Source organism: Oryctolagus cuniculus, chromosome 19 (genome assembly GCF_051225735.1).
Source record: "Oryctolagus cuniculus isolate XC-2025 breed Fujian yellow rabbit chromosome 19, ASM5122573v1, whole genome shotgun sequence".
NCBI classification, from domain to species: domain Eukaryota; kingdom Metazoa; phylum Chordata; class Mammalia; order Lagomorpha; family Leporidae; genus Oryctolagus; species Oryctolagus cuniculus.
In genome coordinates, this window is record NC_142885.1 from 32,925,706 (window position 1) to 32,950,356 (window position 24,651).

Genomic DNA, 24,651 nt, shown 5'->3' on the forward strand with positions numbered 1-24,651 from the left:
ACATAAACAAGTCTAGTATCTGCTAACACCAACCGATAGAATAAATAAAGGGGAGAGTGATCCAACATGGGAAGTGAGATACTCAGCAGACTCATAGAATGGCGGATGTCCTAAATAGCACTCTGGCCTCAGAATCAGCCCTAAAGGCACTCGGATCTGGCTGAAAAGCCCATGAGAGTATTTCAGGCATGGAAAGCCAAGACACTCTGGCAAAAAGATCTCTGTGAGTGAGATCCCAGTGGAAAGAACACGTCTTCAAAGAGGGAGGTGCCTTTCTCTGAAGGGAGGAGAGAACCTCCACTTTGACTATGACCGTGTCTAAACAAGATAAGAGTCGGAGAACTCAAGGGGCTTCCATAGCCTTGGAAACTCATAACGGGTGCATAGGGAGATTACTGATGCCATAAACAGGAGTGTCAATTGGTAAAGTCAACAACAGGAGTCACTGTGCACTTACTCCTCATGTGGGATCTCTGTCCTTAACGTGCTGTACACTGAGGCTTAATGCTATAACGAGTACTCAAACAGTATATTTCACTTTGTGTTTCTATGGGGGTGCAAACGATTGAAATCTTTACTTAATGTACACTAAACTGATCTTCTGTAAAAAAAAAAAAAAAAAAAAGAAAGAAATTATCAATTCCCAACTTGACTCTCACTGGGATTAAACATGACAATAGGTCTGATCTGATTTCATCATCATTTAAAAAAAATCATCTATTATTTTTCACTTTATGTTTCTGTGTGGGAGCAAACTGTTGAAATCCTTACTTAAGGTATACTAAGCTGATCTTCTGTATATTAAGATAATCGAAAATGAATCTTGATGTGAATGGAAGGGGAGAGGGAGTGGGAAAGGGGAGGGTTGTGGGTGGGAGGGACGGTATGGGGGGGGAAGCCATTGTAACACATGAGTCGTACTTTGGAAATTTATATTCATTAAATAAAAGATTAAAAAAAAAACAATTAGTCTATGCATAATAGGGAATAGGAAAGTTGTAAAATGACCCCAGAGACTGAGTGTGTGTTGGGGGTGGGCAAACAAGTGGGTGGAGGTTGCTGAGGTGATAGGAACAATTTTTGACACTTCCTGCCTCAGCAAAGTCTGTTTAATGACTTAGATCTACAATCAATAAAAGTTATTTGGAAAAATTGCTCCTTTCTCCTAGAGTCTCTCAGTCCCTTTAACTGTAAGGAGTTAATTCACTACATCTCTGACTTCTAAGAGGTGTGCAAAAAGTAGAATGGAACTTGGAAGGAAAGAGAGAGAGAGAAATCAATTTATTTAAGTCCAAAATCATGCTTTTAAAAGAGGGATCTCTGTGTGGAGTTATTATAGGTCTAATATTGCTGTGTGTATTTTAAAGGTTTGGATCACTTTTAGTTTAATGACAAAATCTACGTTTTAAAAGGTCAGCTAATGAATTAAACATGGACATGGTAGATTTTTTGCATCGTGCTACCATTTCAGATACAATCCAGTGAGGAAGGAAATGCACCTGATGTACAATGGAATCAGATTTTGTTATCTAGCAGCTTTTCTTGAAAATTTGTATGGTCCAAAAGGAGACAAACGTGAACTCTGTTTTCTGGAAGTCATGTAAGCTGCAGTCACACAGTCACAAAATAGTTGTCACAGTAAAAAGCATATTTAACTAGGGCAAAAATTATGAATTAAAAATTGCGTGTGGGATTATTGAAAGAGACATTCACTGATCTGTAAATTAAATGCAGCCCTCTGAACTGGAGCCCACTGTGCGGTTGGAGCCATTTGTGTGAGGAAGATTGGATTCTGTTGAGTGTTTCATGAAGTAAGAAGCAAACTGTTGAAATCCTTACTTAATGCATACTAAACTGATCCTCTGTAAAAAAAAAAAAAAAATTATCAATTCCCAACTTGACTCTCACTGGGATTAAACATGACAATAGGTCTGCTCTGATTTCATCATCATTTTAAAAAAAAACTATCATTTTTCACTTTATGTTTCTGTGTGGGAGCAAACTGTTGAAATCCATACTTAACGTATACTAAGCTGATCTTCTGTATATTAAGATAATCGAAAATGAATCTTGATGTGAATGGAAGGGGAGAGGGAGTGGGAAAGGGGAGGGTAGTGGGTGGGAGGGACGTTATGGGGGGGAAGCCATTGTAATCCATAAGTCGTACTTTGGAAATTTATATTCATTAAATAAAAGTTAAAAAAAAAAAGCATAAAAAAAAGAATACATCTGCAACTTAGAAAAAAATAGCAGCAAGAAAAACACAACCAATCCAGATATGAAATGGCCAAAGGAACTCAACAGACAGTTCCCCATAGATATACAGATGGCCAACAAATACAGGAAGAAATGCTCAACATCATAATCTATGAGGGAAATGCAAATCCAAACCACAATGGGATATCAGCTCACACGTACATACTGGCTAAAACCCAAAGATCAGAGAGTCACAATGATGAGGAAGATGTGGGACAAGAAGAACACTTACACACTGGTGGTGGAAATGTAAATTGGTGCAGCTGCTGTGGAAAATGGTATGGAGATTTTTAAGAAACCAGAAATAGACTTGCCATATGATGGAGCAACCCATCAATTGGCTATAACCCAAAACACATGAACATATTGTATCAGAGAGATACGTACACCACAATATTTATTGCAGTGTGCTTCACGGCAGCGAAAACAAGAAATTTTCATCAGATGAATGCGTAAGCATAATACTATACATACACACACACACACACACGCGTGCGCACTCTCACACAGTGAAACAACCTTACAAATCCCTCTTTCCACAAACTTTTTCAAAAACCCTCATGACGCTCTCTGCAATACCTTAAATAACTAGAACAAATGTGGGTACATCACAGACACTCCTTTGAAAGCAAAAAAAAAGAAAAAAAAAAACACATTTACCAAGAAAAAGTCCTCTGCTATAATTCTGACTTCTATAAGCTGACTACAAGCCACAAACTTCATTCCCAGGCGAAATCAGGTTCTCCATGTACCCAAGCCCCCTATTAACCCTTATTTTATTTCAGATAAGATCCTCTCCAACTCTTGGTACTCTGTAGACTTTGGTCGAACTTCATGATTAAATCAGCACACATTCCCAGGTCCCTCCTGCAAGTTCCTTCGGCCTGCCTCCTGATACCCTTTCCCTCACTTTTCCTAAGGTTGCTCCCCAGGCCCTGTCCCAGGTCTAACACTCTGATGCTCCACTAGTTCTTTTTTTCCTTTTCTTTTTTTTGACAGGCAGAGTGGACAGTGAGAGAGAGAGACAGAGAGAAATGTCTTCCTTTTGCCGTTGGTTAACCCTCCAATGGCCACCGTGGCTGGCGTGCTGTGGCCGGCGCACTGCGCTCATCCGAGGCAGGAGCCAGGTGCTACTCCTGGTCTCCCATACAGGTGCAGGGCCCAAGCACTTGGGCCATCCTCCACTGCACTCCCAGGCCCCAGCAGAGAGCTGGCCTGGAAGAGGGGCAACCAGGACAGAACCTGGCACCCCAAACAGGACTAGAACCCGGTGTGCTGGAGTCGCAATGCAGAGGATTAGCATAGTGAGCCTCGGCGCCGGCCTCCACTAGTACTTACATGTAGACCTACCGGCTCCTCCCTATTACAATTCTCCTAAAAGTCGCCTGCCTTTCTCCATACAATCCTTCCATATTCCCTATCATAGGATAGTGACATACAGAAATAACCTGTTTTCAGCTCCCAAAACCTTGCATGCCCTAGGTTCTTCCATTGAATCTAACCCTCTACTGCCGCTGCATGAAGTACTTACAATCCCATCGTCCTTAGCTTGAAACTCTAAAACCCAAACAACTACTACCATGTCTCCCAAAACCATACATCTTATGTTTTGTACTCTGAGTCAACACATGCAGTTCTCCTTCCAGGTCTCCCTCCCACTGGCTGGACAACCAGTCTTCCCTTCTTAGCATGTTCTATGGCCCTTAATAAACTACAAAGAACCAGGGAACCCATTCACCAACATCTTATTCACCTCTGTCTCTGTGGCCCCCACTCAATTCTAGGAATGCTAGGCCCCCACATTCTGTCTCCACATGTATATAGGGCTCCCCGACTTGACCCTCCATCCCAAAGGTTGGAAGTCCACCTTGTTCTCAACCTGGCCAGCCCAACTGCAGGAACAGGGTTCCCTTCCATTCCCTCCGCTCCCCTTTGGGCCCAAGGGCTGCCATCAACAGGACACAGCCACATGTACTCACCAGCTGCTCCTGTCCAGGGTGAAGGCACAGCTGGGTTTTACCAGGAAGCCAAGGAGGTTCCAGAAATGGAAGATTACCCAGCAGCTGAAATTCAGCGTCAACTCGGTGTCCAGTTTCATATCCATGAAAATGTCTGCAAAAAAGTTTTTTTTTTGACAGGCAGAGTGGACAGTGAGAGAGAGAGAGACAGAGAGAAAGGTCTTCCTTTGCTGTTGGTTCACCCTCCAATGGCCGCCACAGCTGGCATGCTGCGGCTGGCGCACCGCGTTGATCCGATGGCAGGAGCCAGGAGCCAGGTGCTTTTTCCTGGTCTCCCATGGGGTGCAGGGCCTAAGCACTTGGGCCATCCTCCACTGCACTCCGTGGCCACAGCAGAGAGCTGGCCTGGAAGAGGGGTAACCGGGACAGAATCCGGCACCCCGACCGGGACTAGAACCCGGTGTGCTGGTGCCGCTAGGCGGAGGATTAGCCTAGTGAGCCACGGCACCAGCCAAAAAAGTTACAAAACATTAAAGAAATGGAAGAAGACACACAAAAATGGAAAAATCTTTCATACTGATTCACTGGCAAAATTAACATAATGCAAATATCCATTCTACCATAAGCAATTTACAGACAAAATGGGATCCTAAGCAAAGGTCTAATAGCATTTTGCCCAGATGGAGAGAAAACAATGCTAAAATTCATATGAAAACGCAGAACATCTGAATAGAGAAAGCAACCTTACACAACATTGACAAAACTCTAAGCATCGCAATAACAGATTGCAAGACACAGAACAGGACAGTTACAATCAAAACAGCTTGGTATAGTAAAAAAACTGACATACAGAACAAAGGAACAGAAAAGAAACATCTGAAATAACACACACATATCTACAACTAATCTATCTGTCAAGAAGGAGCCGAAGATCAATCCCAGGTACAAGGGACAGTTTCTTCAAAAAATGGTCCTGAGAAAACTGCACAGATATGCAGAACTCTGAAAGAAGACCCATACCTTACACCTATACAAAAAGCAACTAAATGGCTGGCGCTGTGGCTCAATAGGCTAATCGTCTACCTGCGGCGCACCACACCGGTTTCTAATCCCGGTCGGGGCACCGGATTCTGTCCTGGTTGCCCCTCTTCCAGGCCAGCTCTTTGCTGTGGCCCAGGAGTGCAGTGGAGGATGGCCCGGATCCTTGGGCCCTGCACTCACATGGGAGACCAGGAGAACCACCTGGCTCCTGGCTCCTGGTTACAGATCAGTATGGTGCGCTGGCCACAATGCGCCGACTGCAGTGGCCATTGGAGGGTGAACCAACGGAAAAGGAAGACCTTTCTATCTCTCTCTCTCATTGTCCACTCTGCCTGTCAAAAAAAAAAAAGCAACTAAAAACACTTCAAGGAACGAAATCTAAAACTCAGTATCATCAAATTACTAGAGAACACTAGTCTACTCTGGGTTAATTTCACATCCGTGTCCTCTGGGAGGCAGGAGGGGAGGCAGGCATCTGCTTCTCGGTTTCCTCATGGCTGAGCCACCGCCCACCCCCACTGCCTCTGAACCTGCAGATTTTGGGGGAGAATGCCACTGGGAAGCCCCGGTTCCCAAATCCTTTGAGGCAGGCCCTGGGCATCTCTCTGTCCGTAAGCTTAAACGCAGCAAATCCCTCATGCACTCTCCAAGCCTACCGTAACACTACCGCCAATGCCACTGCCAGCTGGCCTCAACCTCGACATCACTCCCACAGACATCGCCTACTTCTCCCCGAGGCCTACTAAGCAAGCACCATCCAACTAACACCTGCCCCTTCCTCCAAGAATACAAAGTGTCAGCGGAAGAGGCCACACTACCTTGAAGAACCACGGGCTGCAGCCTGAGCCCCAGCCTGACATGCCTTTCCTGTGCTCACCATGATCAGGAGCACTCCAAGGGCATTGTTGCTCCCAATCCAGCCCACCAGAAGCTCAGGGCAGTGTGGAGCTCTCGGGCTAACACCCAGCCACTCCCACATGGTGCACAGCTCTGCCAAACTGCCCACGGTCACGGCTACTGAACGACAGATACCCACCCAGCATCCTGGCCTGGTCAGTTATGGGGCTGCTGCCTGGAGTCAGACAACCAAGTGTGCAATGTGTTGTGCCACAGACAGGGAGGGAGGGTTGGGACTATCACCGTGTATCTAAATTGCATTTATGAAATGCATGGAATTTGGATCTCTTAACTAAAAAACGGTATCTTACAAGAACACCTGAACTGTCTTCTCTTGGTCGTTTCCTAGCCCTTTCATTATGTCACAATTATAGATGACGCAGTCGCTCATCACTGTGTCCTGGGGAACAGGCTGCCCTGTTTGAAGTCCTAACTCAGAACTTTTCATCTCACACTAGCAGAATACACATTCTTCTCATCAGTCCCTGGAACATTCACTAGGACACAACATATGATAGGCCAGAAGCAAGCCTAGTAAACTCAATAACTGAAATCATTTCACCCATCTTCTATGACCAAAATGCAAGGAAACGGGAAATCAACAACTCAAGAAACTCCAGAACATACGCAAACACATGGAGACCGAGGAACATGCTCCTGAATGAATGGTGGGTCGTAGGAGAAATCAAAATGGAAATCAAGAAATTTCTGGAAATGATTGAAGATAACAGTACAACATAACAAAATGTATGGGACACAGCAAATGCAATGTTAAGAGGGAACAAAAATCAGTATATTTAGGAATAAATTTAATCAAATAAGTGAAAGAGCTCTACAATAAAAATTATCAAACACTGACCAAAGAATAATCAAGGACACACAAAAAAAGGAAAGATATTCCTTACTTGTGGATTGGCAGAATGTGTATCATTAAAATATCTATTTCATGGAAAGAAATCTACAGAATACCAATGACATTCTTTACAGAATTAGAAAAAACAACCCTCCAATTCATACAGAACCACAGAAGATCCAGAACCGCTAAGGTGATCCTGATGAAATAAAAATCAAGCTGGAGACATCACAATACCTGACTTCACAGCATACTAAAAAAGTGTACTAATTAAAACACCATGTGCCTGGCAATAAAAAAACTGATACATACCAATGGAGCGAAACAGAGAATCCCTAAGTTAATCTAAATACTTATGGCCACCTGATTTTTGACAAAAGGGTTCAGACCTTTCATCGGTGTAAGGATAATCTCTTCAACAAACGGTGCTGGCAAAGCTCGATGTATTCGTGTAGAAGAATGGAATTAGATCCATATCTCTCATCATTTATAAAAAATCAACTGAGATGGGGCAGCCGTGCACTTCTCAGAAGACTGTTCTTACAAGTATGGTCAAAAACAGTGAGGCCAGATACCAGTGTTGTGGTGTAGTGGGTAGGGCCACCAGCAGCGCTGGAATCCATTGTGGGGAACAGTGCCTGCCCTGGCTGCTCCACTTCTGATCCAGCACCCTTTTAGAGGCCTGAGGAATGGCTGTTGAGGGTGGGTCTATTGTTTGGGCCTCTGTCACCCTTGTGGGGAGACAACGTGGGGCCCCCGGCTCCTGGCTTCTTATAGCCAGTGGATGAAACATCTCTGTCTCTCCCTCCCTCTCTGATACTCTGACTTTCAAATAAACAAATAAATCCCCCAAACAAACCAAAAAATCTGTAGTGGTTTCTCATTAAGGGCTTGAAGTCTTGTGGGGGAAAGTTCATCAGGCTAACTAGAGGAGAGAGGAAAAAAAAGGGGGCACCAGTATGGACACAGGTCTCTCTCTCTCCGCTCACCTCTAAAAAGCAAGCAAGACAAAGAGCAGGCGTCATTTTGGACATACTTAAAGCAGTGCCCGCCATCAGCCAACCAGAAAAACCTGACTCTGGGGGGGTGAAATAACAGAAGGTTAGGAACTAGTGAATGCACGGAGCTAATGAACTGAGATTGTGAAAAAAGAGATGGTGGGTGAGAGAACTCAGAGTTTATGTGAGTACTCGCCAGAGACGCTACAATTTGGTAACCTTGGCAACCTGGTGGGAGACTGCAAGGGAATTTGAGCCCACAGTCGGGGTACCACAGAGTCTTGGTGTCATCCTTGGGAAAGAGCAGATGAATGTTGAACCCACAGGAGCCAGAGATCAGAAGCTGACTGCCTAATATTCCGCTCAGCTGTGCGGAAATTCTTCCCTTCTGAATCAAAAAAAAAAAAAAAAGAAAGAGAGAGAGAGACAGAGAGAGAGAGAGATTTACCATGCCTAACCTGGGTGTGTCACCTTTGGCAGACCCTTAACCCTGAAGAACCAAACAGAGCACTCTGGCCACACCCATCTCAAGCCTCTAAGGCTCCATCAAAAGCAGACAGTCCACTTAATACAGTCATAGTATATAACAAGAAAAAACACCACAGCAAGGGAAGAAGAATCCAAAGAATATCTCCACAATGCCAAGCAACAAATGCAGAAACCGAGGAAACAAGAACAAGGAAGACATTATGACGCCCCCAAATGAACAAGACACCCCAAGCCAAGATTATGAAGATGATGAGATAGAAGAAATGCAGGATACGGATTTCAAAAAAATTTATGATAAAAACATTTAGAATTTTTCAAAAACAAATTCTTGAACTGCAGAAATCCTTTCTGGACAGGATAGAAAATCTCTCTCATGAAAATGAAATCTTAAGGAGGAATCAAAATGAAATGCAGAAATTAGTGGAAAAGGAAAGTGTGATAGTGAAGAGAAATCTAATCTCCAATTAGACTCACAGCACCTACAGGCTAGGAGGGAATGGTGAGACATTGCCCAGATATTAAGAGAGAAAAACCGCCAGCCCAGAATATTATATCCTGCAATGCTATGATTTGTGGATCAAGGTGAAGTAAAGACCTTTCAGAGCAAACAGAAATTGAAAGAATATGTCGCCACTCGTCCAGCACTGCAAAACATGTTTAAAGATGTGTTAAACACAAAGATATAAACACGGGCATCAATATGAAAGAAGGTAAAGTAAGGAAACCTCACAGCAAAAGATCAGAGGAAGTTCAAAGCACATATTAGAAAATATCTTTGAGAAAATGGCAGGGCAAAGTTACTACTAATCAATAGTCACACTGAACGTTAATGGCCTCAACTCTAGAGTTAAAAGACACAGATTGGCTGAATGGGTTAAGGAACAAAACCCATCTATTTGCTGCTTACAAGAAACACATCTTTCCAACAAAGATGCATGCAGACGAAGTGAAAGGCTGGAAAAAGATATACCATGCCAACAGAGATGAAAAAGAGTGGGTGTAGCCATCCTAATATCAGACAACATAAACTTTACCACAAAAACTGTGAAGAGAGACAAAGAGGGACACTATATAATGATTAAGGGATCAATACAACAAGAAGATATAACGATTATCAATGTATATGCACCTAACTACAGGGCACTGGTTTATTTAAAAGATATGTTAAGGGACTTAAGGGGAGAGTTAGATTCCAATACAATAGTACTGGGGGACTTCAATACTCCATCTCAGAAATAGATCAACAGGACAGAAGATCAACAAGGATACAGTAGATTTAAATGACACTATAGCCCAAATGGATCTAACAGATCTATACAGAACTTTTCATTCTACATTTAAATAATTTACATTCTTCTCAGCAGTACATGGAACCTTCTCTAGGATTGACCACATACTAGGCCATAAAGCAAGTCTTAGCAAATTCAAAAGAACTAGAATCATACCATGCAGCTTCTCAGACCATAGGGGAATGAAGTTGGAAATTAGCAACTCAGGAATCCCTAGAGCATACACAAACACATGGAGATTGAACAACATGCTCCTGAATGAACAATGGGTCACAGAAGAAACCAAAAGAGAAATCAAAAACTTTCTGGAAGTAAATGAGGATAAGAGCACAACATACCAAAACTTATGGGACACAGCAAAAGCAGTGTTAAGAGGCAAGTTTATAGCAATAGGTGCCTACATCAAGAAATTGGAAAGGCACCAAATAAATGAGCTTTCAATGTATCTCAAGGATATAGAAAAACTGCAGCAAACCAGACCCAAATCTAGTAGGAGAAGAGAAATAATTAAAATCAGAGAAGAAATCAATAGGAATGAATCCAAAACAACATTACAAAAAAAATCAGCCAAATGAGGAGCTGGTTTTTTTTTTTATTATTATTACTCAGCATCTTTATTCTTAAGGCAATGATTTCCAATAATTAAAAATTGTGAAGACGGTACAAATGCCTATAGGTAGATCACTTGGTTTAGGGGGATAGTAAGACTCCACATGACTTAACTCTCCTTCAGGAGCAAGATTTTATTTTTAACTTTTATTTAATGAATATAAATTTCCAAAGTACGGCTTATGGATTACAATGGCCTCCCCCCCATAACGCCCCTCCCACCCGCAACCCTCCCAATTCCCATTCCCTCTCCCCTTCCACTCACATGAGGATTCATTTTCAATTCTCTTTATATACAGAAGATCAGTTTAGCATACATTAAGTAAAGATTTCAAGTTTGCTCCCACACAGAAACATAAAGTGAAAAATAATAGATGATTTTTTAAATGATGATGAAATCAGATCAGACCTATTGTCATGTTTAATCCCAGTGAGAGTCAAGTTGGGAATTGCTAATTTCTTCAACAGAAGATCAGTTTAGTATGCATTAAGTAAAGATTTCAACAGTTTGCACCCCCATAGAAACACAAAGTGAAATATACTGTTTGAGTACTCGTTATAGCATTAAGTCTCAATGTACAGCACATTAAGGACAGAGATCCTACATGAGGAGTAAGTGCACAGTGACTCCTGTTGTTGACTTTACAAATTGACACTCCTGTTTATGGCATCAGTAATCTCCCTATTCTCCAGTCATGAGTTTCCAAGGCTATGGAAGCCCCTTGAGTTTTCCGACTCTTATCTTGTTTAGACAAGGTCCTAGTCAAAGTGGAGGTTCTCTCCTCCCTTCAGAGAAAGGTACCTCCTTCTTTGAAGACCTGTTCTTTCCACTGGGATCTCACTCACAGAGATCTTTCACTTAGGTTTCTTTGTTTTGTTTTGTTTTGTTTTTTGTTTTTTGTTTTTTTTTGCCATTGTGTCTTGGCTTTCCATGCCTGAAATACTCTCATGGGCTTTTCAGCCAGATTGGAATGCCTTTAGGGCTGATTCTGAGGCCAGAGTGCTGTTTAGGACATCCGCCATTCTATGAGTCTACTGAGTATCTCGCTTCCCATGTTGGATCACTCTCCCCTTTATTTATTCTATCGGTTAGTATTAGCAGGTACTAGACGTGTTTATGTGCTCCCTTTGACTCTTAGTCCTTTCATTATGACAATTGTGAACTGAAATTGATCACTTGGAATAGTGAGATGGCACTGGTACATGCCACCTTGATGGGATTAAACTGGAATCCCCTGGTATGTTTCTAACTCTACCATTTGGGGCAAGTCAGCTTGAGCATGTCCCAAATTGTACATCTCTTCCCTCTCTTATTCCCACTCTTATGTTTAACAGGGATCACATTTCAGTTAAATTTCAACACTTAAGAATAACTGTGTATTAATTACAGAATTAAACCAGTCATATTAAGTAGAACAGACCAAAAAAAAAAAAAAAGAACTACTAAGAGGGATAATGAATTAAGTACTTCATTAACAGTCAGGGCTATGCTGATCAGGTCACCGTTTCTCTTAGTGTCCATTTCACTTCAACAGGTTTCCTTTTTGGTGTTTAGTCAGTTGTCACCGATCAGGGAGAACATATGGTATTTGTCCCTTTGGGACTGGCTTATTTCACTCAGCATGATGTGTTCCAGATTCCTCCATTTTGTTGCAAATGACTGGATTTCGTTGTTTCTTACTGCGGTATAGTATTCTAAAGAGTACATACCCCATAATTTCTTTATCCGGTCTACCGTTGATGGGCATTTAGGTTGGTTCCAGGTTTTGGCTATTGTGAATTGTGCTGCAATAAACATTAGGGTGCAGACTGCTTTTTTGTTTGCCAATTTAAATTCCTTTGGGTAAATCCCAAGGAGTGGGATGGCTGGGTCGAACGGTAGGGTTATATTCAGGTTTCTGAGGAATCTCCAGACTGACTTCCATAGTGGCTTGACCAGTTTGCATTCCCACCAACAGTGGGTTAGTGTCCCTTTTTCCCCACATCCTCGCCAGCATCTGTTGTTGGTAGATTTCTGTATGTGAGCCATTCTAATCGGGGTGAGGTGAAACCTCATTGTGCTTTTGATTTGCATTTCCCTGATTGTAGTGACCTTGAACATTTTTTCATGTGTCTGTTGGCCATTTGGATTTCCTCTTTTGAAAAATGTCTATTGAGGTCCTTGGCCCATCTCTTAAGTGGGTTGTTTGTTTTGTTTTTGTGGAGTTTCTTGATCTCTTTGTAGATTCTGGTTATTAACCCTTTATCTGTTGCATAGTTTGCAAATATTTTTTCCCATTCTGTCGGTTGCCTCTTCACTCTCCTGAATGTTTCTTTTGCAGTACAGATACTTCTCAATTTGATGCAATCCCAAATGGTAATTTTGGCTTCGACTGCCTGTGCCTCCCGGGTCTTTTCCAGAAATTCTTTGCCTGTGCCAATATCTTGAAGGGTTTCTCCAATGTTCTCTAATAACTTGATGGTGTCAGGTCATTGATTTAAATCTTTAATCCACGTTGAGTGGATTTTTGTGTAAGGTGTAAGGTAGGGGTCTTGCTTCATGCTTCTGCATGTGGAGATCCAGTTTTCCCAGCACCATTTATTGAATAGACTGTCCTTGCTCCAGGAATTGGTTTTAGATCCTTGATCAAATATAAGTTGGCTGTAGGTGTTTGGGTTGATTTCTGGTGTTTCAATTCTGTTCCATTGGTCTATCCATCTGTTTCTGTACCAGTACCATGCTGTTTTGATAACAACTGCCCTGTAGTATGTCCTGAAATCTGGTATTGTGTTGCTTCCGACTTTGTTTTTGTTGTACAAGATTGCTTTAGCTATTCAAGGTCTCCTGAGTCTTCATATGAATTTCAGCACGATTTTTTCCAGATCTGAGAAGAAGGTCTTCGGTATCTTGATTGGTATTGCATTGAATCTATAAATTACTTTTGGGAGAATGGACATTTTGATGATATTGATGCTTCCCATCCATGGGCATGGAAGATTTTTCCATTTCTTGGTATCCTCTTCTATTTCTTTCTTTAAGGTTTTGTAATTTTCATCGTAGAGATCCTTAACGTCCTTGGTTAAGTTTATTCCAAGGTATTTGATTGTTTTTGTAGCTATTGTGAATGGGATTGATCTTAGAAGTTCTTCCTCAGCCATGGCATTGTCTGTGTATACAAAGGCTGTTGATTTTTGTGCATTGATTTTATACCCTGCTACTTTGCCAAACTCTTCTATGAGTTCCAATAGTCTCTTAGTAGAGTTCTTTGGGTCCCCCAACTGAAGAATCATATCATCTGCAAAGAGGGTAGTTTGATTTCTTCCTTCCCAATTTGTATCCCTTTAATTTCTTTTTCTTACCCAATAGCTCTGGCTAGAACTTCCAGAACTATGTTGAATAGCAGTGGTGAGAGTGGGCATCCCTGTCTGTTACCGGATCTCAGTGGAAATGCTTCCAACTTTTCCCCATTCAATAGGATGTTGGCTGTGGGTTTTTCATAGATTGCTTTTATTGTATTGAGGAATGTTCCTTCCAAACCCAGTTTGCTTAGAGTTTTCATCATGAACGGGTGTTCTATTTTATCAAATGCTTTCTCGGCATCTATTGAGAGAATCATATGGTTTTTCTTCTTCCGTCTGTTAATGTGGTGTATCACATTGATTGTTTTGCGCACATTAAACCATCCCTGCATACCAGGGATAAATCCCACTTGGTCTGGGCGGATGATTTTTCTGATGTGTTGTTGCATTCTATTGGCGAGAATTTTATTGAGGATTTTTGCATGTATGTTCATCAGGGATATTGGTCTGTAATTTTCTTTCAATGCTGCATCTTTTTCCGGCTTAGGAATTCAGGTGATGCTGGTTTCATAGAAAGAATTTGGGAGGACTCCCTCTTTTTCGATTGTTCTGAATAGTTTGAGTAGAATTGGAGTCAGTTCTTCTTTAAATGTCTGGTAGAATTCAGCAGTGAATCCATCTGGTCCTGGGCTTTTCTTTGTTGGGAGGGCCTTTATTACTGTTTCAATTTCTGTTTCAGTTATGGGTCTATTTAGGTTTTCAATGTCTTCCTGGTTCAATTTAGGTAGGTTGCATGTGTCCAGGAATCTATCCATTTCTGATAGATTTGTTTCCCTGTTTCCTGGCATACAAGTCCTTGTAGTAATTTCTGATGATTCTTTTTATTTCTGTGGTGTCTGTTGTTACGTTTCCTTTTTCATCTCTGATTTTATTGATTTGGGTCTTTCTCTTCTTTTTTTTTAGTTAGTTGGGCCAATGGGGCGTCAATTTTGTTTATTTTTTCAAAAAACCAGCTCCTCGTTTGGCTGATTTTTTGTAATTTTTTTTTTGGATTCAATCCTGTTGTGATTTCTTCTCTGATTTTAATTATTTCTCTTCTCCTACTAGATTTGGGTCTGGTTTGCTGTAGGTTTTCTAGATCCTTGAGGTGAACTGAAAGCTCATGTATTTGGTGCCTTTCCAATTTCTTGATGTAGGCACCTATTGCTATAAACTTGCCTCTTAACACTGCTTTTGCTGTGTCCCATAAGTTTTGGTATGTTGTGCTCTTATCCTCATTTACATCCAGAAAATTTTTGATTTCTCTTTTAATTTCTTCTATGACCCATTGTTCATTCAGGAGCATGTTGTTCAATCTCCATGTGTTTGTGTATGCTCTAGGGATTCCTGAGTTGCTAATTTCCAACTTCATTCCTTTATGGTCTGAGAAGCTGCATGGTATGATTCTAGTTCTTTTGAATTTGCTGAGACTTGCTTTATGGCCTAGTATGTGGTCAATCCTAGAGAAGGTTCCATGTACTGCTGAGAAGAATGTAAAACCTTTAGCTGTAGGATTGAAAGTTCTGTATAGATCTGTTAGATCCATTTGGGCTATAGTGTCATTTAAATCTACTGTATCCTTGTTGATCTTCTGTCCTATTGATCTGTCTATTTCTGAGATGGAGTACTGAAGTCCCCCAGTACTATTGTATTGGGGTCTAAGTCTCCCTTTAAGTCCGTTAAAATCTTTTAGATAAACTGGTGCCCTGTAGTTAGATGCATATACCTTGATAATTGTTATATCTTCTTGTTGTATTGATCCCTTAATCATTATATAGTGTCCCTCTTTGTCTCTCTTAACAGTTTTTGTGGTAAAGTTTATGTTGTCCGATATTAGGATGGCTACACCCACTCTTTTTCATTTCTGTTGGCATGGTATATCTTTTTCCATCCTTTCACATTCAGTCTGTATGGATCTTTGTTGGAAAGATGTGTTTCTTGTAAGCAGCAAATAGATGGGTTTTGTTCCTTAACCCATTGAGCCATTCGGTGTCTTTTAACTGGACTTGTATCTCAAGGATCTAGAACAACTGCAGAAAACCAGACCCAAATCTAGTAGGAGAAGAGAAATAATTAAAATCAGAGAAGAAATCAATAGGATTGAATCCAAAACAACATTACAAAAAATCAGCCAAACGAGGAGCTGGTTTTTTGAAAAAATAAACAAAATTGATGCCCCACTGTCCCAACTAACTAAAAAAAGATGACCCAAATCAATACAATCAGAGATGAAATAGGAAATGTAACAGAGACACCGCAGAAATAAAAAGAATCATCAGAAATTACTACAAGGACCTGCATGCCAGCGAACAGGGAAGTCTATCAGAAACACATAGATTCCTGGACACATGCAACCTACCTAAATTGAACCAGGAAGACATACAAAACCTAAAAATCCAATAACTGAGACAGAAATTGGAACAATAATAAAGGCCCTCCCAACAAGAAAAGCCCAGGACCAGATGGATTCACTGCTGAATTCTACCAGACATTTAAAGAAGAACTGACTCCAATTCTACTCAAACTATTCAGAACAATCGAAAAAGAGGGAGTCCTCCCAAATTCTTTCTATGAAACCAGCATCACCTGAATTCCTAAGCCGGAAAAAGATGCAGCATTGAAAGAAAATTACAGACCAATATCCCTGATGAACATAGATGCAAAAATCCTCAATAAAATTCTCGCCAATAGAATGCAACAACACATCAGAAAGATCATCCGCCCAGACCAAGTGGGATTTATCCCTGGTATGCAGGGATGGTTTAATGTGCGCAAAATAATCAATGTGATACACCACATTAACACACTGCAAAAGAAAAACCATATGATTATCTCAATAGATGCCGAGAAAGCATTTGATAAAATACAACACCCTTTCATGATGAAAACTCTAAGCAAACTGGGTATAGAAGGAACATTCATCAATACAATCAAAGCAATTTACGAAAAACCCACAGCCAGCATCCTATTGAATGGGGAAAAGTTGGAAGCACTTCCACTGAGATCCGGTAACAGACAGGGATGCCCACTCTCACCACTGCTATTCAACATAGTTCTGGAAGTTCTAGCCAGAGCTATTGGGTAAGAAAAGAAATTAAAGGGATACAAATTGGGAAGGAAGAAATCAAACTATCCCTCTTTGCAGATGATATGATTCTTTATTTAGGGGATCCAAAGAACTCCACTAAGAGACTATTGGTTCTCATAGAAGAATTTGGCCATGTAGCAGGATATAAAATCAATCCACAAAAACCAACAGCCTTTGTATGCACAGGCAATGCCACAGCTGAGAAAGAACTGCTAAGATCAATCCCGTTCACAATAGCCACAAAAACAATCAAATACCTTGGTATAAACTTAACCAAGGATGTTAAAGATCTCTACGATGAAAATTACAAAACCTTAAAGAAAGAAATAGAAGAGGATACCAAGAAATGGAAAAATCTTCCATGCCCATGGATGGGAAGCATCAATATCATCAAAATGTCCATTCTCCCAAAAGTAATTTATAGATTCAATGCAATACCAATCAAGATACCGAAGACCTTCTTCTCAGATCTGGAAAAAATCGTGCTGAAATTCATATGAAGACTCAGGAGACCTTGAATAGCTAAAGCAATCTTGTACAACAAAAACAAAGTCGGAAGCAACACAATACCAGATTTCAGGACATACTACAGGGCAGTTGTTATCAAAACAGCATGGTACTGGTACAGAAACAGATGGATAGACCAATGGAACAGAATTGAAACACCAGAAATCAACCCAAACACCTACAGCCAACTTATATTTGATCAAGGATCTAAAACCAATTCCTGGAGCAAGGACAGTCTATTCAATAAATGGTGCTGGGAAAACTGGATCTCCACATGCAGAAGCATGAAGCAAGACCCCTACCTTACACCTTACACAAAAATCCACTCAACGTGGATTAAAGACCTAAATCTACGACCTGACACCATCAAGTTATTAGAGAACATTGGAGAAACCCTTCAAGATATTGGCACAGGCAAAGAATTTCTGGAAAAGACCCGGGAGGCACAGGCAGTCAAAGCCAAAATTACCATTTGGGATTGCATCAAATTGAGAAGTATCTGTACTGCAAAAGAAACAGTAAGGAAAGTGAAGAGGCAATGGACGGAATGGGAAAATATTTGCAAACTATTCAACAGATAAAGGGTTGATAACCAGAATCTACAAAGAAATCAAGAAACTCCACAAAAACAAAACAAACAACCCACTTAAGAGATGGGCCAAGGACCTCAATAGACATTTTTCAAAAGAGGAAATCCAAATGGCCAACAGACACATGAAAAAATATTCAAGATCACAAGCAGTTTCACCTCACCCCAATTAGAATGGCTCACATTCAGAAATCTACCAACAACAGATGCTGGCGAGGATGTGGGGAAAAGGAACACTAACCCACTGTTGGTGGGAATGCAGACTGTTAAAGCCACTATGGAAGTCAGTCTGGAGATTCAGCAGAAACCTGAACATAACCCTACCATTCAACCCAGCCACCCCACTCCTTGGAATTTACCCAAAGGAAATTAAATTGGCAAACAAAAAAGCGGTCTGCACATTAATGTTTATTGCAGCTCAATTCACAATAGCTAAGACCTGGAATCACCGAAATGCCCATCAATAGTAGACTGGATAAAGACATTATGGGAAATGCACTCTATAGAATACTATACAGCAATCAAAAATAATGAAATCAGGTCATTTGCAACAAAATGGAGGAATCTGGAAAACACCATGCTGACTGAATTAATCCAGTCCGAAAGGGAAAATATCATATGTTTTCCCTGATCAGTGACAACGAACTGAGCACCAAAGGGGAAACTTGTTGAAGTGAAATGGACACAATGAAAAACAGTGACTTGATCAGCCCTTGTCATCACTGTTGCTGTACAATTTAATACTTTATCTCTTTTAGTACATTTTGTTCTAGTACTATTGGGTTGAACTCTGTAATTAACACACAATTATTCTTAGGTGTTTAAATTTTAACTGAAAAGTGATCCCTGTTAAATATAAGAGTGGGAATAAGAGAGGGAGGAGATGTACATTTTGAAACATGCTCATTTGAAGTTGCCCCAAATGGTGGAGTTAGAAACCTGCCAGAGGATTCCAATTCAATCCCATCAAGATTGCATGTACCAATGCCATCTCACTAGTCCAAGTGATCAATTTCAGTTAACAACTGATCACACTGATAGGTCAAAGAATCACAGGGATCACAAAAACAAGATTAGTGTCTGCTAATACTAACTGACAGAATCAAAAAGGGAGAGAACAATCCAACATGGGAAGCGGAATACACAGCAGACTCATAAAATGGCAGATGTCCTAAATGGCACTCTGGCCACAGAATCAGCCCTTAAGGCAGTCAGAAATGGCTGAAGACCCCATGAGAGTATTTTAGGCATGGAAAGCCAAGACACTCTGGGGTAAGAAAAAAAAAAAAGAAGACCTAAGTGGAAGATCTCTGCGAGTGAGATCCCAGTGGAAGGAACGGGGCCAACAAAGAAGGAGGTACCTTTCTCTGAAGGGAGGAGAGAACTTCCACTTTGACTATGACCCTGTGGGAATAAGATCGAAGTTGGCGAACTCAAAAGGCTTCCATAGCCTCAGTAACTCATGACTAGAGCCTAGGCAGATTATTGATGCCATAAACAAGAGTGCCAAATTGTTAAGTCAAGAACAGGAGTCACTGTGTCCTTACTCCTCATGTGGGATCTGTTCTTAAGGTGTTGTCCTACGTGAAGTAATGCTATAACTAGTACTGAAACAGTATTTTACACTTTGTGTTTCTGTGCAGGTGCAAACTGATGAAATATTTACTCAATATATACTAAATTGATCTTCTGTATATAAAGATAATTGAAAATGAATCTTGATGTGAATGGAATGGGAGAGGGAGCTGGAGATGGGAGAGGTGCGAGTGGGAGGGAAGTTATGGGGGGAAGCCATTGTAATCCATAAACTGTACTTTGGAAATTTATATTTACTAAATAAAAGTTTAAAAAAATAGAAAGAAAGAAAAGAATATATTTGCAACTTAAAAAAAAAAAACAGCAAAAAAACCACCAATCAGGTTATGAAATTGCCAAAGGAACGCAACAGACAGTTCCCCATAGATACACAGATGGCCAACAAATATAGGTAAAAATGCTCAACATCACAAGCTATCAGGGAAATGCAAGTCCAAACCACAATGGGATATCAGCTCACACGTATATACTGGCTAAAACTGAAAGGATAGAGAGTCACAATGAGGAGGAGGATGTGGGAAAAGGGGAACACTTACACACTGGTGGTAAAAATTTAAATTAGTGCAACTACTGTGGAAAACGATATAAAGATTTCTTAAGAAAATAAAAACAGACTTGTCATATGATGGAACAATTCCTCTACTGATATAACCCAAAATACATGAACGTATTGTATCAGAGATACGTTCACCACAATATTTATTGCAGTATGCTTCATGGCAGGGAAAACAAGAAATTGTCAAGGACTTCAAACATCATCAGTTGAATTGATAAGAATAATTCTCTATCTCTCTGTACACAGACACAGACACACACACACACACACACACACACACACAATGAAACAAACTTACAAATTCCTCTTTCCACAGACTTTTTCATTGACCCTCATGATGCTCTCTGCAATATCTTAAATAACTAGAACAAATGTGGGCACATAGCAGACACTCCTTTGAAAGCCAAGAAAAATATATTTACCAAGAGAAACTCCTCTGCCCATATTCTGACTTCCACAAGCCACAAACTTCATTCATAGGCTAAAACATGTTCTCCCTGTTCCCAAGACCCCTATCAACCCAGTTTTCTTTCAGATAACATCTTCTCCATCTCTTGGTAGTCTGCACACTTTGGTCAAATTTCCTGATTAACTCAGCACCCATTCCCCAGTCCCTCCTGAAAGTTCCCTCTGCCCGCCTCCTGATATCCCTTCCCTCACTTTTCGTAAGGTTTCTCCCCAGGGCCTATCCTGGACCTCACACTCTGATACTCCACTAGTTCTTACAAGCAGACCTATTACAGCTCTTCCCTATTACAACTCTCCTCAAAGTTGCCTGCCTTCCTCCCCACAATCCTTCCATTTTCCTTTTTCTATCATAGGATGGTGACATACAGACACAAACTGTTTTCAGCTCCCAAAACCTTGCACGCCCCAGGTTCTTCCATGGCATCTAACCCTCCACTCCCACTGCATGAAGTACTTGTAATCCCATCGTCCTTAGCCTGAAAATCTAAAACCCAAACAACTATTACCACATCTCTCCAAACCAGACTCTTATGTTTTTCCTCTGATTAAACATTTGACAGTTTTCCTCCCAGATTCCCCTCCCACTGCCTGGACAACCATTCTTCCCTTCTTAGCATGTTCTTTGCCCCACAATTCTCGGCAAAGCCCCAGGGAAATCATTCGCCAATATCTTATTCAACTCTGTCTCTGTGGTTCCTCTATTCTAGGAACACTAGACCCCCACATTTCTGTCTCCACATGTATATAGGGCTCCCACCACTTGACCTTCCTTCACAAAGTCTGGAAGTCCACTTTGCTGTCAGCCTGGCAGCCCAACCCCAGGGCACAGGGTTCCCTTCCCTTCCCTTCTCTCCTCCTTGGGCCCAAGGGCTGCCATCAACAGGACACAGCCACATGTACTACTAACCAGTTGCTCCTGTCCAGGGTGAAGGCACAGCTGGGTTTTACAAGAAAGCAGAGCAGTCCCCAGAAATGGAAGATTACCCAGCAGCTGAACTTCCGTGTCAACTCTGTGTCCAATTTCATATCCATGAAAATGTCTACAATAAAGTTACAAAACATTAAGAAATGGAAGACGACACACAAAAATGGAAAAATCTTCCACGTTGACTCATTGGCAAAATCAACATAATGCATATATCCATTCTACCATAAGCAATTTACAGACACAATGGGATCCCAAGCAAAGGTCAAATAGCATTTTGCCCAGATGGAGAGAAAACAATGCTAAAATTCATATGAAAACACAGAACATCTGAATAGAGAAGGCAACCTTAAACAACATTGACAAAACTTGAAGCATCACAATAACAGATTGCAAGACACAGCACAGGACAGTTACAATCAAAACAGCATGCTATAGGTAAAAAAAAAAATGACAACAATGGAACAGAAAAGAAACACCTGAAATAACGCACACATCTACAACTAATCTATCTTTCAAGAAGGAGCTAAAGATCAATCCCAGGTTCAAAGGACCGTTTCTTTATAAAAAGGTCCTGAGAAAACTGGACCTCTACATGCAGAAGTATGAAAGAAGACCCATACTTTCCACCTTATACAAAAAGCAACTAAAACACGTCAAGGAACAAAATCTAAACCTCAATATCATCATATTATTAGAGAACATTGGGGAATACTGGAAAACATTGGCTTAAAGAAAGATTTCTGGGAAAAAATGCCAGTAGCACAATAAAAGCTGAAACAAACAAATGTGATTCCATCAAGCTGAGAAGCTTCTGCACTACAAAAGGAACACTCAGAAAAGTAAAGAGGCAACCAAAAGGATGGGAGAAACTATTTGCTAACTATGAAACTGATAAAAGATTAATATCCAGGCCAGCGCTGCCGCTCAATAGGCTAATCCTCCACCTGCAGCGCTAGCACTCTGGGTTCTAGTCCCGGTCAGGGCGCCAGATTCTGTCCCTCTTGCTCCTCTTCCAGTTCAGCCCTCTGCTGTGGCCAGGAGTGCAATGGAGGATGGCCCAAGTCCTTGAGCCCTGCACCCAAATGGGAGACCAGGAGAAGCACCTGGCTCCTGGCTTTGGAGCAGCGTGGTGTGCTAGCCGCAGCAGCCAATTGGGGGTGAACCAATGGAAAAAGGAAGACCTTTCTCTCTGTTTCCCTCTCTCTCACTGTCTAACTCTGCCTGTCAAAAAATAAAGATTAATATCCAGAATCTAAAAAGAGCAAAGTCAAGAGGCTTTGAATAAGAGAAAATAATCTGCCAACGATAAAACTTATAAAAGATTAATAGCCACAATCTACAAAGAGTTCAAGGAACTCAACAACAACAAAACAAAAATTCCATTTAAAAATAGGCAAAGGACTTGAACAGGCATGTTTCAAGAGAGGAACTTCATATGGCCAACAGACACATGAAAAAAGGCTCAGGATCGCTAGCCATCAGGTTTCACCACACCACAGTCAGAATGGCTCTCATACTAAAATCAACAAATGATAAATGCTGCTGAGGATCTGGCACTATGCTACCCTAATACACTGTTGGTAGAAATGTAACCTGGGGAAGCCATTGCCTAAGACAGTATGGAGATACCTCAGAAAGCTGAAAATAAATCTTCCATATGACTCAGCAATCCTTCTCCTGGTGATTTACCCCTAGGAAATGAAACCAGCAGATTTTAAAGGGTTATCTGTACCTCCAGGTTTACTGCAGCTCAGTTCACAATAGCTGAGATACGGAATAAAACCTGATGTCCATGAACTGATGACAGGAAGTCGAGAGTCTCCAGAAGAACAAGATTGCCTGGCAGCTGAGGTTAAGTGTCCACTCTGCATTAGTTTCACATCCGAGTCCTTCTTAGGGGGGGAGGTGAGGCAGACAGCTGCATCATGGCTTCCTCACACCTGAGCCCCTGCCCAACCCCTGCTGCCTCTGAACCAGTGGATTTGCAGGGAAAACACTGCTGGGAAGCACCGGGATCCCCCATCCTTTGAGGCAGGCCCTGGGCATCTCTCTGTCCAAAAACTTAAACACAACAAGTCCATCCTGCACTCTACAAGCCTACTGAACCGCTACTGCCAATGCCAGCCAACAACGACACTGCCTTGGATATAGCCTACTTCTCCCCTAGGCCTACTGCGCAAGTACCACCCAACTAACACCCATCCCTTCCTCCCAGAAACACAGCGTCAGCAGAACAGGCCGCACTACCTTGAAGAACCAGGGGCCACAGCCTGAGCCCCAGCCTGACATGCCTTTCCTGTGCTCACCATGATCAGGAGCACTCCAAGGGCATCGTTGCTCCCAATCCAGCCCACCAGAAGCTCAGGGCAGTGTGGAGCTCTTTACACCTCCCGGGCTAACACCCAGCCTCTCCCACATGGTGCACAGCTCTGCCAAACTGCCCATGGTCAGGGCTACTGAACGGCAGATACCTGCCCAGCATCCTTGGCCTGGTCGGTGCCAGGGTTGCTGCCCGGAGTCAGACAAACAAGTGCACAATGTGTTATGCCCCTGACAGGGAGGTAGGGTAGGGACTATCACTGTGTACCTAAATTGCATTTATGAAATGCATGGAATTTGGATCTCTTAACTAAAAACAGTATCTTACAAGAACACCTGAACTGTCTTCTCTTGGTCGTTTCCTAGCCCCTCCCCTATGTCAAAATTGTAGGTGACACAGTTGCTCATCACTTTGTCCCTGAGAACAGGCTGCCTTGTTTGAAATACTAACTCAGAACATTTCATCCCACAACTTGCAGAATACATATTCTTCTCATCAGTCCCTGGAGCTTTGTCTAGGACACAACATATGATAGGATATAAAGCAAGCCTAGAAAACTCAATAACTGAAATCAGTTCATGCATCTTCTATGATCAAAATGAAAGGAAACAGGAAATCAACAACTTAGGAAACTCCAGAACATATGCAAACACGTGGAGTCCGAGCAATATGCTCCTGAATGAATGGTTGGTCTTAGGAGAAATCAAAATGAAAATCCAGAAATTTCTGGAAATGATTAAAGATAACAGTACAACATAGCAAAACGTATGGGACACAGCAAATGCAATGTTAACAGGAAACTTTATAACAACTTGTGCCTACAACAAGATATTGGAAAGGAATCAAATAAATGAGCTTTTCAATGCATCACAAAATCTACAAAAACAACGT

At 41.4% G+C, this 24,651-nt stretch overlaps 1 protein-coding gene across 5 annotated transcripts in view; it reads right to left on the reverse strand.

The window, feature by feature from the left end:
* The window catches only part of LOC127489780 (uncharacterized), a 133,177-nt gene that overhangs the window by 70,751 nt on the left and 37,775 nt on the right, over positions 1-24,651 (reverse strand). For 2 of the 5 annotated variants that reach the window (XR_016226136.1, XM_089321535.1), the window contains exon 1: positions 4,236-4,367. The exons of the other annotated variants lie outside the window; for them this stretch is intronic. The gene's annotated coding sequence lies outside the window, so the exon portion shown is untranslated. Of the gene's footprint in view, positions 1-4,235; positions 4,368-24,651 lie in introns of those variants that run through there. 5 annotated transcript variants of the gene reach the window in all.